We start from the raw sequence: 5,000 nt of genomic DNA, 5'->3' as shown, positions 1-5,000 counted from the left end.
AATCCCTAGCACGAAGGAGGTTCAGCGGGTTACCCCGACCTTTCGGCCTAGGAAGACACGCTGATTCCTTCAGTGTAGCGCGCGTGCGGCCCAGAACATCTAAGGGCATCACAGACCTGTTATTGCTCAATCTCGTGCGGCTAGAAGCCGCCTGTCCCTCTAAGAAGAAAAGTAATCGCTGACAGCACGAAGGATGTCACGCGACTAGTTAGCAGGCTAGAGTCTCGTTCGTTATCGGAATTAACCAGACAAATCGCTCCACCAACTAAGAACGGCCATGCACCACCACCCACCGAATCAAGAAAGAGCTATCAATCTGTCAATCCTTCCGGTGTCCGGGCCTGGTGAGGTTTCCCGTGTTGAGTCAAATTAAGCCGCAGGCTCCACTCCTGGTGGTGCCCTTCCGTCAATTCCTTTAAGTTTCAGCTTTGCAACCATACTTCCCCCGGAACCCAAAAGCTTTGGTTTCCCGGAGGCTGCCCGCCGAGTCATCGGAGGAACTGCGGCGGATCGCTGGCTGGCATCGTTTATGGTTAGAACTAGGGCGGTATCTGATCGCCTTCGAACCTCTAACTTTCGTTCTTGATTAATGAAAACATACTTGGCAAATGCTTTCGCTTCTGTTCGTCTTGCGACGATCCAAGAATTTCACCTCTAACGTCGCAATACGAATGCCCCCGCCTGTCCCTATTAATCATTACCTCGGGTTCCGAAAACCAACAAAATAGAACCGAGGTCCTATTCCATTATTCCATGCACACAGTATTCAGGCGGGCTTGCCTGCTTTAAGCACTCTAATTTGTTCAAAGTAAACGTGCCGGCCCACCGAGACACTCAATAAAGAGCACCCTGGTAGGATTTCAACGGGGTCCGCCTCGGGACGCACGAGCACGCACGGGGCGGTCGCACGCCTTCGGCTCGCCCCACCGGCAGGACGTCCCACGATACATGCCAGTTAAACACCGACGGGCGGTGAACCAACAGCGTGGGACACAAATCCAACTACGAGCTTTTTAACCGCAACAACTTTAATATACGCTATTGGAGCTGGAATTACCGCGGCTGCTGGCACCAGACTTGCCCTCCAATAGATACTCGTTAAAGGATTTAAAGTGTACTCATTCCGATTACGGGGCCTCGGATGAGTCCCGTATCGTTATTTTTCGTCACTACCTCCCCGTGCCGGGAGTGGGTAATTTGCGCGCCTGCTGCCTTCCTTGGATGTGGTAGCCGTTTCTCAGGCTCCCTCTCCGGAATCGAACCCTGATTCCCCGTTACCCGTTACAACCATGGTAGGCGCAGAACCTACCATCGACAGTTGATAAGGCAGACATTTGAAAGATGCGTCGCCGGTACGAGGACCGTGCGATCAGCCCAAAGTTATTCAGAGTCACCAAGGCAAACGGACCGGACGAGCCGACCGATTGGTTTTGATCTAATAAAAGCGTCCCTTCCATCTCTGGTCGGGACTCTGTTTGCATGTATTAGCTCTAGAATTACCACAGTTATCCAAGTAACGTGGGTACGATCTAAGGAACCATAACTGATTTAATGAGCCATTCGCGGTTTCACCTTAATGCGGCTTGTACTGAGACATGCATGGCTTAATCTTTGAGACAAGCATATGACTACTGGCAGGATCAACCAGGGAGCTGCGTCAACTAGAGCTGAGCAGCCGGCCGCCCGGGAGTGTGTCCCGGGGGCCCGCGCGAACACGCAAGCGTCCGCTCAATCATTCTGCAAACAGGAGGAGGCTGAGCTCCCCTGCACAATACACCTCGAAACCCTCTCAGGTCCCGGCGGCGCGCAGCGCCGTCCCAAGTACTTGGTCGGGTTCGAGAGAGGCGCAATCGCCCGGAGTTAGGCGAGTAGACGCTTTCGGTGCGACCACCCGTGCTCCCAACTGAGCTTGCCGCTGCCGACAGAGGCCCGGGAGCGTGCTGTCGTGGCATTGCCGGCGGGAGACAACACGCGCCACCTACGGTGACCGGCAGCTCCAACGCCAGCGCCACAGAAGGACAAAAGCCCCACTTGGGTGCCGAAGCGAACTCTCCCAGCACAGCGCACGCGCCAACACATCCGCACAGCTGCGATACAAACCACCAGCGAGAACCGCTGGGGCGACCGAGCAGCAGACGGCGTCGCGGCGCCGAGCGCCGGGCGGCAGCGCATCCTCAACGCACACAGTCCTCAATCGGACCAGCACACTGAAGATGTCCACCGCGCTTCGCACCGGGCCCGCGAGGACCTACTTTGGCCGCACGGCGCCGCGCGCAGGGTGCGCCGGCGCGCAGCTGCGACGCCTGCCGCGTCCGTCGGCCGGCGCGCCTGCCACTGGCCGCCCCCACCAGCCGGCTGTAGCGCGTGCGCCCACGCACCGCGCGGCCAGCACGCCGGGAGGCGCCCCCTCACCGGCCGGGGACGGTCCCACCCAGCCACCGCCGCGTATCGCTTCACACCCAGATGCCGTTCAGTTTCGTCGGCATGGTGGGTATCGCTGGAACAACCGGTTAGTACCTCAACCTATCGTCGCCATCACCGATTCACCCCTAGCGAGAACAACCGCACCACAACAGGTTACCATTTGTTCATTTGCGTAACTTCACCAGAAAACGCAGGCGTCCATCGCCATTTGCAACTTCCACGATTATTGCATGCCTGTGTCAGGTGTCACGCCACACTACGTCTGCCCACATACACGCAACAAAATGTGCACGCCTAGACAATACGTGGAAGGTGGCCCCCGTACGTATGCGATGTCCATTGCTCGAACGACTGTCAACCGGCCTCTGTAGCATGTCGCAGATATGGAACGCGGTGCACCATGCCATCACGGTGTGTGAGGAGAGACGACTAGGTCCGAATACATCAACAGACAGCTCATGCTGATCGCCATCCACGGCGTCCGTTCCTCCCACACGTCTCTATGGCGTACCACACTGCAATCCAGCTCTCATAGGGAGACGACACGTAGCTGCGTGCACAATATTTGCACTGTATGGTCCGCCGTTTTTGGGCGCAGTCGTTGTACGGTCACACATGTGCCACGATGTATCATTCAGTACATAAGGACGAATGTGCAGTACAGATTGTGGTTTACGCGTACGACATTAGCGGACAGTTGACACAGGCCGCACCACAACGTAGCCTGAGTACGTCGCATGCGGAGGGCATTGAACATGCAAAGTTCTCACCAACCAGCTTGCGAAGGCAGGGGGCAAGGTGGGGACGTGGGGAGGGGCGGCATGTACGTCCTGCTGCCATCCACATTACAGTGTACAGCAGGAGCATGTGGAAAGTGAGCAAGACTTGCAAGGTGTTTAACATGAAGCGATACACAGGGGAGCGGGGAGTGCGAGTAGCGAACTATATTGCGAGGGTTGCGGGTGGGCAACACTACACTAATTGAACGAGTCGTATAACAATTACAGAGCAGGTTTAGGCGACAACGTGGGTTACGTTAGGCGACAACGTGGGTTAGGTTAAGGCACGACGTGGGTTAGGTTAAGGCACGACGTGGGTTAGGTTAAGGCACGACATGGGTTAGGTTAAGGCACGACATGGGTTAGGTTAAGGCACGACATGGGTTAGGTTAAGGCACAACATGGGTTAGGTTAAGGCACAACATGGGTTAGGTTAAGGCACAACATGGGTTAGGTTAAGGCACAACATGGGTTAGGTTAAGGCACAACATGGGTTAGGTTAAGGCACAACATGGGTTAGGTTAAGGCACAACATGGGTTAGGTTAAGGCACAACATGGGTTAGGTTAAGGCACAACATGGGTTAGGTTAAGGCACAACATGGGTTAGGTTAAGGCACAACATGGGTTAGGTTAAGGCACAACATGGGTTAGGTTAAGGCACAACATGGGTTAGGTTAAGGCACAACATGGGTTAGGTTAAGGCACAACATGGGTTAGGTTAAGGCACAACATGGGTTAGGTTAAGGCACAACATGGGTTAGGTTAAGGCACAACATGGGTTAGGTTAAGGCACAACATGGGTTAGGTTAAGGCACAACATGGGTTAGGTTAAGGCACAACATGGGTTAGGTTAAGGCACAACATGGGTTAGGTTAAGGCACAACATGGGTTAGGTTAAGGCACAACATGGGTTAGGTTAAGGCACAACATGGGTTAGGTTAAGGCACAACATGGGTTAGGTTAAGGCACAACATGGGTTAGGTTAAGGCACAACATGGGTTAGGTTAAGGCACAACATGGGTTAGGTTAAGGCACAACATGGGTTAGGTTAAGGCACAACATGGGTTAGGTTAAGGCACAACATGGGTTAGGTTAAGGCACAACATGGGTTAGGTTAAGGCACAACATGGGTTAGGTTAAGGCACAACATGGGTTAGGTTAAGGCACAACATAGGTTAGGTTAAGGCACAACATAGGTTAGGTTAAGGCACAACATAGGTTAGGTTAAGGCACAACATAGGTTAGGTTAAGGCACAACATAGGTTAGGTTAAGGCACAACATAGGTTAGGTTAAGGCACAACATAGGTTAGGTTAAGGTACAACATAGGTTAGGTTAAGGTACAACATAGGTTAGGTTAGGTTAGGTTACACGTTGTTGTAAGGAAAGGTGTAGGGGGGGGCGGGGGCGGCAGGTTCGTTGATAGTGATTATAGTAAGTGAATGCTTGTGACATGATCAGATTTGTCACGTCAGGATGCACCTTTGGCTTATTAGAGGCGGCGCTCCAATTCTATGCTTGTGTCAGACCTGTGTCTTTGACTCATGTCATTGTTTGTGCGCTGTGACAGGAGGTACTATTGTGATGTTGGGTGCACCGTTGTATAGGACATGTGTGGGTGTTGGTGCCTGATCTGCGCAATGGTGGATGTCGAAAGGGTGGGATATTGTATTTTCCGCATGGACCTCCTGGTCTGGTTGTGATAGTGTGGATTGTGTAATGTGGCGGAGAGGATGCACTGGATGTTGTTCCATGCTGGTGCTTACATATTGTATGTGCGCCCGTTAGAAGCAGAGA

At 53.3% G+C, this 5,000-nt stretch overlaps 1 non-coding gene across 1 annotated transcript in view; it reads right to left on the bottom strand.

The window, feature by feature from the left end:
• Nucleotides 1-1,651, bottom strand: part of LOC124772355 — a 1,909-nt gene extending 258 nt beyond the window's left edge. The window contains exon 1 of the ribosomal RNA XR_007013976.1: nucleotides 1-1,651. This exon is cut by the window's left edge and continues 258 nt beyond it. This is a non-coding gene — a ribosomal RNA (small subunit ribosomal RNA).
• Nucleotides 1,652-5,000: the final 3,349 nt, after the last annotated feature.

Source organism: Schistocerca piceifrons, unplaced genomic scaffold, assembly GCF_021461385.2.
Source record: "Schistocerca piceifrons isolate TAMUIC-IGC-003096 unplaced genomic scaffold, iqSchPice1.1 HiC_scaffold_939, whole genome shotgun sequence".
Classification (NCBI taxonomy): domain Eukaryota; kingdom Metazoa; phylum Arthropoda; class Insecta; order Orthoptera; family Acrididae; genus Schistocerca; species Schistocerca piceifrons.
The sequence above is the reverse complement of the archived record's forward strand: the minus strand, read 5'-3'. Positions and strand labels throughout refer to the sequence as shown.